Below are 12,400 nucleotides of genomic sequence, written 5' to 3'. Positions count from 1 at the left end.
TGTAGACAGAGTCAATGGATGGGAGGCTGGTTTGCATGATGGGCTGGGCTTCATTCGCGACCCTTTGTAGTTTCTTGCGGTCTTGGGCAGAGCAGGAGCCATACCAAGCTGTGATACAATCAGAAAGAATTCTTTCTATGGTGCATCTGTAAAAGGTGGTGAGAGTCGTAGCTGACATGCCAAATTTGAGAGAAACAGGGATCCAAAGAATGGGGGCACAGGAAACAAGTGGCCTCCAAGTGGGACTGCCTACCTCCATTGCCCTCCTTGGTCATTTTCAAGAGGGTAGGGGAAGGAATGGGTCTTGGGCTCTGCATTGTGACTCATTAATATTCTGGGACCGGTACTTTACGGGCCTTTCACACTGACAGGATCTTCCAGTTCCGCCAATGGTGCACCCCCATCACGAGGTTTCAAAGTGGTGAGAGGTGCATTCAACAGGAAACCCCGTTGAGAGTGGCAGGACCAGAAGACCCCATTGATGGCCAATTGTCGGCTGCCTCCACTGCCATGAGACATGCGACAGGTCATGAGGAAAATCCCGCCTCTAGGTAATTTGAAAAAAATTTCATGGAGGTGGCAGACTTCAACAGCAGTTGGATTTTACATTGGTTACATGGAGGCATGAGACATGGATGGGAGGCAGGAATAATTTAAAAGATAAGTGACATGTTTTTCCCCCCTTTACAGTTCATCATTAAATTCTGTAACCTGAGTCATATCTGTGTTCAGTAAGAGAGTGATGTTACTGTTGGAGATTGTGACTGGAGAATGTAACTACCCACTAAACATCTTTGTGAGTATTGTTAGCCAATTACTAGCAGCATTAATAGAATGAAATTTCCCAGTTGGCCATCGAGAGCCCGAGATGTTGAGACCAGCTGCCTGGAGGTCACTTCTTGGCAGCAGATCAGGGGCACAGCCCTCCAGGCAGGCTTTGAGGCCCTTATGCTTGACTGGTCTTAGCTGGGACCACTGCCATCCAATGGAAGGGCTTCCCTTCCACAATTATGATGTGGAGATGCTGGCGTTGGACTGGGGTGGGCACAGTAAGAACTCTCACGACACCAGGTTAAAGTCCAACAGGTCTATCTGGTATCACGAACTTTCGGAGCGCTGCTCCCTCACCTGATGAAGGAGCAGCGCTCCGAAAGCTCGTGATACCAAATAAACCTGTTGGACTTTAACCTGGTATTGTGAGACTTCTTAATGCTTCCACAATTATGAGCTGGTTGCTGAGGCCATTTTGTAACTTACAGGTTGGAGAGACGGCACCTTGAGATGGAGGACTCCCCTCTTTCTCTCTTACCCAAACTGTAGATTTCATTTCTTTCTGAATTGGAGGGCCTCCTCTTGGCCCTCCAGTTTAGAGAGACTGCCTGCCTGCCACCATTAATTGCATGGCGAGACATCCCGCTGGCCACTACTTAGCCGACCCAGTGAGAATCACTGGGTGACTATTTCTCACAGTAAGAAGTCTCACAACACCAGGTTAAAGTCCAACAGGTTTATTTAGTAGCAAATACCATAAGCTTTCGGAGCAATGCTCCTTCATCAGATGGAGTGGTCTCTGTTCTCAAACAGGGCACAGACACAGAAATCAAATTACAGAATACTGATTAGAATGCAAATCTCTACAGCCAGCCAGGTCTTAAATGTACAGACAATGTGGGTGGAGGGAGCATTCAACACAGGTTAAAGAGATGTGTATTGTCTCCAGACAGTACAGCTTGTGAAATTGTGCAAGTCCAGGAGGCAAGCTGTGGGGGTTACTGATAATGTGACATAAATCCAACATCCCGGTTTAGACCGTCCTCATGTGTGCGGAACTTGGCTATCAGTTTCTGCTCAGTGACTCTGCGCTGTCGTGTGTCGTGATGGCCGCCTTGGAGAACGCTTTCTCACACAGTGAGACTATTTCTCACACAGTGCAGGGTTGTCACTCCCAATTGATCCCGGCACTGGGGCCCTAACCCAAGAAGCAAAATCCCAACCCAAGTTCCTCAAGTGTCCTACTTTCTGCTTCCACATCTTTAGAAACTACCACTTCAAAAGAATGGAATATTGTCAGAAATTGACCCTGTAAACAAATCTTAGAGCTGTTCGTGAGAAAACATTTTGCTAAATTATGCTTTCAATTTGAACTCTTTGAATATTAGCATATGAATGCTTCACACATTGATGTGTAATTCCAATGCTCGTTATTTAATGGAAGCACTAACTCGAATACACTGTTTGAAAGGATGGAAGAAGCACGTTAAATAGGAAATTTATAAAGGGGATTGGAGATAGACTTGTAAATGAAAAATTGCAGGACTATGGGGAAATAGCAGTGGTCCTAATTCTTTCAAAGAAAAAGCTGAATGGCGTCCTATATTGTAAGATTCTATGAATCTATTATTATATCCAATTTAAAATAAACTATTTTACAGCTAAATTATAATAGCAAAGGAAATTTATACAAATGAACAATGTACAAAGTATTTGGATGGAAATATTTGAAAATTCAAAATTCAAATTGCTTGATTGTTCGGTTAACTCAAAAGGGCATCATGGGAAATTCAGATTGATTGATCGATTGGAAATTATTCCAATTTCCTTGTCATGGTCAGGTTTAATGAATGGTGAATATGCCATGTAAAAGCTTTGAGTAGAACATTTGGATAGACTTTGATTTTGAATTTAATGATGAACTGGGTGGCATGGCAGCACGGTTAGCACTGCTGCCTCACAGCGCCAGGGACTCAGGTTCAATTTCAGCCTTGGGTGACTGTATGTGTGGAGTCTATACGTTCTCCCCATGTCTGTGTGAGTTTCCTCTGGGTGCTCTGGTTTCCTCCCATAGTCCGAAGATGTGTGAGTTAGGTGGATTGGCCATGATCAATGTGTGGGACTATGGATTATGTGGTTAGGGTGGGTGCTCTTTTGGAGAGTCGGTGCAGACTCAATGGGCCGAATGGCCTCTTCGACACTGAAGGGATTCTATGGTTCTATGAAAGTAATTGGGAATTAAAGGTGCAAATGCTAAATTAAAGAGAAAAATCTACAAAAGCTGGGAATCAGAACAAAAAATGAAAATGCTGTAAGTATATAGATCAATCAGCATCATCAGTTCTGCTATAGGTTATACAGTCAAGTGCCATAACCTGTCAGAATTTATCTAATCTGCTGTGTATTTTTAGAAATTTCTATTTTTTCATGTCTGGTAACAAAATTAGATATATTTTAAGAAATTATATAATGGGCACAATTCTCCCGAAAAATTTCTAAGCCTTGTCCCCAGTGCGAAAAATGGTGAGATTTCTGTTGGGTGGGTTAGCGTGATCCAGATTGCAATCTACCCACACTTAATCATTCTTTTGGAGTTTGAGGAGATTCCCGCTGGGAAGGAGATTATCATGAAATGGATATCTTATTTCCTCAGAAAATTACTAAATGGATATCCTATTTCCTCAGAAAATTACAGCCAAACACTATCAACATCGGAAGGAACAGAACTGCTGAAAATAAACAGAATCACAACAGAATCATACAATCCTACAGTGCAGAAGGAAGACATTCGGACCATCGAATCTGCACCTATCACAATCCCACCCAGTCCCGTAACCCCACATACTTACCCTGCTAATCCCCCTGACACTAGGGACAATTTATCATGGCCAATCCACCTAACCCACGCATCTTTGGAGTGTGGGAGGAAACTGGAGCACCCGGAGAAAACCCACACAGACACGGGGAGAACATGCAAACTCCACACAGAGTGACCCGAGTCCGGAATTGGACCCAGGTCCCTGGCACTGTGAGGCAGCAGTGCTAACCATTGTGGCACCGTGCCGCCTGAAGTAGATGTCAAATTTTTGGTAATCAAAAGAAGAAGAAATAGAGACAAAGCTGATGGAAATCCATTCTGTATCAAGTTGTTTGTATAAGGAACATCCCAGGATTCAGAGTGAAGCATTTTTCAATGGCTAAATAAAACACCAGCAAATTGCATTTATATTTTAGTTTAGTGTCAGAGATAAGCTGAGAGGTTTCCTGAATTCACACAATACAACGTGGTGTTAACCGACAGGAAGGTTCCCCTCTTCACCTGGATGCGAAGCCAATAAGAGAAGAAGTGCTCTTGCCAGTCGTTAATTAAAGTTGTCAGCAGCGCTTTCCGATAGGAGCTGCACAATCCTCCCATTAGTTGTTATTGCGAGAGCTGTCCCCTCTGTGGATCGTCATTCCCCTGCTGCTCACTCAGGCTACTGATATCCATGAGCACCAAGAACTGCAGTCCACACAAAGACCATCATCCTGAATCCAACATAAGATCACCCATCCCCCTCCCCCCAGCCCCCCATCACCCCCAACAATCCACAGGATGATTGATGATCCATACCACCTGCTTACCCCTTCCCTATCCCCTGGCCAATAACCTCTATCCACACCCCATTTGAGGCCCACCATTTCTCCACTGATTCCCCCAGCATTGTGTAAAAATCTGGCCCCTGTGGAACATTGGAACAGGAGTAGGCCATTCGTTCCATTGAGCCTGCTCCGCCACTCAGTGCAATCATGGCTGATCAGGCACTTCAATGCCTTTTACGCAAACTATCCCCAGCTATTGTAAATCAGAAATCTATCAATCTCTACCTTAAGCATGCACAATAACCTGGGGTAAAGAATTTCACAGCTCTCTGGGGTAAAGAATTTCAAAGATTTACAACCCTCGGTGTAAAGAAATTTCTCCTCATCTCAGTCCGAAGTGACTTCGCCCTTATTTTGAAATTGTGCCCCCTGGTTCTTGACTCCCCAACCAAGGGAGTACTTGGGTGGAAAGGTTGCCCTGGTTTTGCAATGGGGAGTGTCAGCTTTCAAAGAGAGCATAAGAACATTTGGGGGAACTATAGGGATTAGAACGGTCCAAGCATTCCTGCTCCTCCTGACCTGGAAAGAATTCAAAGACAACAGCTTAAAAAATTACCCAGGCCTTTCTGACCAATTGGCTTCTCCTGACATGTTGATGTATTAAGGTAGCAGACTGCATGGGAGTAAAGCTCGGATTGATGTTGCCATGCCAATGACATGCACAAAGGATGCAATTCTGGAACTTTAAATAGGCTCTGCTTGTTTTTAATGGAACCTTTTCCAGGGCTTGAATTTCGACTGTTAATATCGCAGTGGCGAGAAACACGCGACTGGAATTTTGCTGTCTCATCCGCCACGGAAATCAGAGTGGGTGACGGGCAGACCATGGAAAAGTTGGGTGACCTCGGGCGGGATTTTCCGCTTTCAGGGTGAGCGAGGCTGGAAAATCCTGCCCGCTGAGTTGGGACGGCATTCAGATTTTATGACTTTGACATCCCGCATAACTTCTGCTCGTCCATCACAGTGTAACACGAGATGGGAGATGTGTGGGAAGATAACACTTAAAATCAAGATCATGTGCTGTGAGATTGGCGATCATGTTGTCTTTGAAAGTGCGGATTGAATGATGAATATCCTGGAGTTTGGTTTCATAAGACATACTGGCCTAGATTTCTTGATTGCAGCTTTAAGTATAACCCATTTAAATTAAATGGGTTACCTTTGGTGCGACTAACGAGAAGAAAAATCTGGGCCATTGCACACAGTCTGAAGAAGAAGTGGGTTTGGTGAACTGAAGGTCCTTTTCATTCTGTACTCTCTTTACTGCTTTTAAATGGAAAATTGAGTACTTGGTTGGTTCATTTAAAATAATATTCAGACATCCCAAAGGGATCATGGCAATCACACAATTCAGGTCAGGAGCAATTCTTATCCTCAAGTATGTTGACCTATCCACAGAACAATAATGGAATCTGGAATAAAAAGAAAGTAAAGAAGAAAGAAGGAACTTGAATTTCATGAACTCATCTCAAATTCTTTACGACCAACGAAGTGAAAACTAAAAACTTGCATTTACACGGTGCCTTTCATAACCTCAGGACATTTCAAAGTGCTTTGCAACCAATAATGTTCTTTTGAAATGTCAGCACTGTTGTAATGTAGGAAACCCAATAGCCAATCTGCGCACAGCAATGTCCAGCAAATGGCAATGTGACAATGAGCAGATAATCCCTATTTAAGTGATATTGATTGAGAGATAAATAGAAATATAGAAACGTAGTAAATAGGAGCAGGAATAAACCATTCGGCCCTTTAAGGCTGCTCTGCCATTCATAGAAATCATAGAAACCCTACAGTACAGAAAGAGGCCATTCGGCCCATCGAGTCTGCACCGACCACAATCCCACCCAGGCCCTACCCCCATATCCCTACATATTTTACCCGCTAATCCCCGCATCCCAGGACACTAAGGGGCAATTTTAGCATGGCCAATCAACCTAACCCACACATCTTTGGACTGTGGGAGGAAACCGGAGCACCCGGAGGAAACCCACGCAGACACGAGGAAAATGTGCAAACTCCACACAGACCCAAGCCGGGAATCGAACCCAGGACCCTGGAGCTGTGAAGCAGCAGTGCTAACCACTGTGCTACCGTGCCGCCCTATTTCTTCCCTATTCATGTACCCATCCAGATGCCTCTTAAATGTTGCTAATGTGCCTGCTTCTACCACCTTCTCTGGCAGTGTGTTCCAAGCACCCACCACTCTCTGCATGAAAAACTACCCCGCACATCTCCTTTAAACTTTGCCCCTCACCTTGAATCTGTGCTCCCTTGCAATTGATAGTTCCACCTTTGGAGGAAAAAAGCCTCTGACTATCTACCCTGTCTATGCCACTCATAATTTTGTAGACCTCTATGAGGTCTCCCCTCAGCTTCCGACTTTCCAGTAAAAACAATCTAGTTTATTCAACCTCTCCTCTTAGTCATTACCCTCGAGACCAGGCAACATCCTGGTGAACATTCTTTGCACTCTCTCGAAAGCTTCCACCTCCTTCCAGCGGTGTGGCAACCAGAACTGCACGCAATACTCCAGATGTGGCCTAACCACATCTGGAGTATTTCCCAACTCTTGCACTCAATGCCCCAGCCAATGAAGGCAAGCATGCCATATGCCTTCCCAATCACCTTGGCCACCCGTGCTGCCACTTCCAGGGAGCTGTGGACCTGCACACCCAGATCCCTCTGTGAGTTAATGTTCCTAAAGGTTCTGCCATTTACAGTATAATTCACACATAACTTTGATTCCCCAAAAGGCCTCACAAAGAACAAAGAAAGAACAAAGAACAGTACAGCACAGGAAACAGGCCCTTCGGCCCTCCAAGCCTGTGCCGCTCCTTGGTCCAACTAGACCAATCGTTTGTATCCCTCCATTCCCAGGCTGCTCATGTGACTATCCAGGTAAGTCTTAAACGATGTCAGCGTGCCTGCCTCCACCACCCTACTTGGCAGCGCATTCCAGGCCCCCACCACCCTCTATGTAAAAAACGTCCCTCTGATGTCTGAGTTATACTTCGCCCCTCTCAGCTTGAGCCCGTGACCCCTCGTGATCGTCACCTCCGACCTGGGAAAAAGCTTCCCACTGTTCACCCTATCTATACCCTTCATAATCTTGTATACCTCTATTAGATCTCCCCTCATTCTCCGTCTTTCCAAGGAGAACAACCCCAGTCTACCCAATCTCTCCTCATAGCTAAGACCCTCCATACCAGGCAACATCCTGGTAAACCTTCTCTGCACTCTCTCCAATGCCTCCACGTCCTTCTGGTAGTGCGGCGACCAGAACTGGACGCAGTACTCCAAATGCGGCCTAACCAGCGTTCTATACAGCTGCATCATCAGACTCCAGCTTTTATACTCTATACCCCGTCCTATAAAGGCAAGCATACCATATGCCTTCTTCACCACCTTCTCCACCTGTGTTGCCACCATTCAGTATGATCATGGCTGATCCTCTATCCCAACACACAACTCTCCCCATACTCCATGACACTTTTAAAGTCTAGAAATCTATCTATTTTCCTCTTAGATATATTCAGTAATTTGGCCTCCACAGTTTTCTGTGGATGAGAGTTCCATAGGTTCATCAGCCTCTGAGTGAAGATATTTCTCCTCATCTCAGTCCTAAATGGCCCACCCCGTATCCTGAGACTATGACAGCTTGCTCCAGACTAACCCCAGCCAGAGGAAACATCCTCCCTACATCCAGTCTGTCCAGCCCTGTCAGAATATTATACATTTATCCATTCATTAGCTGGAACACTCTGGTAATTCCTCTTCTTTCAAATAGTGCCATTGATCTTTTACATCTACCTGAGGGAACCGAGGAAACTTCAGTTTAACACCTCATCCAAAAGGCCTAACTCCGTTAAAACTGAACTGCAGTGTTAGCCAGGATTTTCTGCTCAAGTCTCTGACGTGGGGTTTGAACTCACAACCTTCAATTTCAGGGGCAAATGTGCTACTAATTAAGCCATGGATCATATGATCAAAGTATGCAAACTGTTGTAATATAAGAAACACGGCAGATAGCAAACTCCCCAATGTGATTGGCTCATTTTTTTTCCAGTGACATTGAGTGAGCAGTAAATACTGGGAAAACTCCACTGCTCTTCTTTATTAGTAAGAAGTCTCACAACACCAGGTTAAAGTCCAACAGGTTTATTTGGTAGCACAAGCCACAAACTTTCAGAGCGCTGCTCCATCCACATCATCTTCTTTATTAGTGCCATGAGATTTTTTTTAATGGGCTTAATTTTACCAGCCCCACCAGTTGTGTTTTTGGCAGTGGTAACACATGAAATATGTTGTGCAGGTAGTCCATTGACTTCCTGCTGACCCTCAACCCACTCCCCATAATACGGTATGGGGTTCGGGAGTGGTTGGGTGGGTAAGACACCCACTGTACCCCCCTGCCTACCCATAGGTGTATTGAGGGCTTTATGTGGCCAATTACTGCCACTTAAGGTTCTCAGTTCACGCTCACTATCATAACATGATAATATGCTGGGCAGCGGCGGGTAGACAAGATCTGAGTGCTGTTTTTTAAACAATCTTGGTGAAAAGGTTGGAAGAAAGGGTTTGCACATCATTTCAGAAGTGCTTTGTGTGCATCTCTCCCAAAATCTACCCGCCTTTGAGCCTCCTCCCCTGGTTCCCCCTCTGTCACTATTTTCCTCTCAGGCTCTGTCTCCGTCCTTAAAACCCTGGGTCCATCTTTGATCTCCATGAGCCTCCTTGCAGTTCCAGCAGCATCCACTACCAAGTTCTGGAGCAGCTGGTCTGCTGGAGTGGCTGACTGATAAGATTGGCCAGCATCTCTCGAGGCCGGGGCTTCCTCACATTGAGGATGGAAGTCCCACTATCAGCTTGTTCATGCCACCTGCAGTGTAATATCACGATGAGGCAGCCATATTTTAAAGAAAATCGATTTGGATCCAATTTTCCTTTGCGGGGAGTTGGAGTCAGGGACAAATAGTATACCCCCCGCCCTTGCAAAATCCAGCCCTATGTCTCATCTGGAAGACAACATCTGCAACAATGTGTACCTCAAGATTGGGATTATTGGTGAGGAGGATAAATGTTAAAACAAATGAGTTGGTTCGAATGCCCGTTTCTATGTTGTAATTTTCACATTCTATGTATGTTAGCTCAGCAATTGAGAAGGCTCAGAGTACATTTCAGTCATTGTCAGGACATAGCCAATACTGATGCAGGAGAGGGTGAAGGAACAAACAAAAATGAAGTTGGGACAGCACCACAGTATCAGAAGAGACAGTGATGGAACGTAAGGGTAGAAACAGACAAATTTTGGCTGAGGTTAGTTTTTGGGGCTGACTGAAGGGAGAGGGGTTATTACACTCGTTCTCTCCATGGAGGACATCAAAGCTTTCAGCAGCACTGCTTGGGGCCTACCAACACTTTTCACATGGCAGCTCTAGGGAGAAGTTGGAAATGGATCCTATGGGAAGGAAATCCTACAGGGATTTCCCTCTTGCTAGAAGAGGTGAGAGTGATTGACCTTGACATCAAGACAGTATTTGACTAAGTATGGCATCAAGGAGTCCTAACAAAACTGGAGCTAATGGGAATCAGGAGGAATGTCTCCACTGGTTAGAGTCAGACCTGGCACAAAGGAACATGGTTGTGGTGATCAATTATCTCAGCTCAAGGGCAGCACTGCAGGAATTCCTCAGGTTAGTGTCCCAGACCCAACCATCTTCAGCTGCTTCATCAATGAGCTTTCCTCCATCATAAGGTCAGATGTGAGGCTGTTTGCTAATGATTATACAATGTTCACTATTTGCAACTCTTCAGATTTTGAAGCATTCCATGTCAAAATGCAGCAAGACCTGAACAATATCCAGGCTTGGGTTGACAAGTGGCAAGTGACATTTGCGCCATACAGTGCCAAGGAATGACCATCTCCAACAAGAGAGAATCTAACCATCACTCCTTGGAATTCAGTGGCATTACTGTTGCTAAATACCCCTCTATCAACACCCTGGGATTACCATTGACCAGAAACTGAACTGGACTAGCCATATATATATTGTGGCTATCAGTGAAGGTCAAAGGCTAGGAATCTTGTGGCAAGTAACTCACCTCCTGACTCCCCAAAGCTTGTCCATCATCTACAAGGCACAAGTAAGGAGGGTAATGGAGTACTGCCCACTTGCCTGGATTAATACAGCTACAATAATACCCAAGAAGCTTGACACCACCCTGGAAAGCAGCCTGCTTGATTGCTACCCCTTCCACAAACATTCAATCCCTCCACTACCGATGAACAGTGGCAGCCATATGTACCATCTACAAGATGCACTGCAGGAACTCACCAAGTTTTGTTAAGCAGCACCTTGCGATCCCACAACCACTACCATCTAGATTAAGGGCAAGAGCAGTGGTTTAATGGGAACATCATCACCTGGAAGTTCCCCTCCAAGCAACTCACCATCCTGATTTGGAAATATATCACTGTTCCTTCACTGTTGTTGGGTCAAAATCCTGGAATCCCTCTCAAACAGCACTGTCAGTGTATCTACATCGCAGAGACTGCAATGGTTCAATAAGGCAACTCACCACCATACTCTGAAAGATAATTATGGATGGATAATCAATGATAGCATGGCCATTGACGTCCACGTCCCACGAATGAAGAAAAAAAATTTGTATGTGGTGGACACAGAAGAAGTGACCAGTGACCATCCTGATGGGGGCAAGGGTGGAGAAATTTTGATCAACTATATTTTCCTTCATTCACTGCTGATGTCCTGCTATGTGTTAAATGTCACACCAAATATCAGTCACTTAGTGAAGCCACGGCAAAGGAAACATGGCCTATGAATTCATACCGCAATATGGCTATAGTAGAGGAAGTTGTTACGTTATAATCAAAAGATGACATGTAGGGTGGAATTTTCCTGTACACCCGCCACCGGAATCTTAGCAGGTGGGGTGTTGGGGGATGGACCATGCAAAGGTCCATTGACCTCGGGCAGGATTTTATTTTTGGGGAGAGCATGGCTGGAAAATCCCTCCTGTAGTGAACATGTATGATTAGATGACTTATTTTAGTTAGTACAATTTTCATGTTGTCATGTTATCTAATATTATTTGCACCTTAGATTTCCTCAGGTGAATGTTTACACTGTGCATCTGATATATTCCAGTGAAGCAATGGCCATGACTAACCAATTGATCTAGCCTTGGGTTGTCTATCATAGATGTATTTCCAATACAAAACAGTCACACAATTGATGCTCAGTGCAGTATTTTGTTGGCATATGTGCTTTTTGTTATGGACAACCCCAGCAACCATCAACACACACATAAAACCTGCTGCTCAGGAGATGCCAGGAAGGCTCCATCACCATGGTAACAAGAACTGTAAAGCAGCAGCTACTACTGATGTTCCAGTATGGATTGCAGGTTCCTAATGATGTACAGTGGTGTGTGATTGTCCGTAATCTGGCTTAGTGGTTTATGAATTTCAACAAACTAGGAACAGCAAGGCATAATTTGCTCTCAATTTGCTTTCAAACACCATTCAAGGTGTTTGCTTCCTCACATTTTTAATTTTCTGTACTGAGTCTATTTGTGACAGGAACATGTTGAAAGATATTTACATATTCTTCCCCTGTACTCAAGATGAAGTTCAAGGCACAATTCCCCAGCTTGACATTTTGGAGCAACTGAATGTCATTTGCCTATCAGAAAAAAAAATGTTACAGTATAAGGAAAGATTGACATTTTACTGCATCTTTTCCTTTTTGCAGACTTTCAGCTGGACCATTTTATCAGCGTTTAATTAAGATTTACCTTTGATTTCTACACAGGTGGTAAGGGTTTTACAGCCACACGTAATGTGCGCTCTGAATTCTGAATAAATGAATGATGACTGGTCTACTTCTCTAAGAGAAAAAGATTACCTTTTCTTGTTTCTTTCCTGTTCCTCTCCTATCCTGTATAAATTCAATTTGGCTTA

This window comes from Mustelus asterias, chromosome 2 (genome assembly GCF_964213995.1).
Source record: "Mustelus asterias chromosome 2, sMusAst1.hap1.1, whole genome shotgun sequence".
Lineage (NCBI taxonomy): Eukaryota > Metazoa > Chordata > Chondrichthyes > Carcharhiniformes > Triakidae > Mustelus > Mustelus asterias.
Note: the sequence above shows the minus strand (reverse complement) of the source record.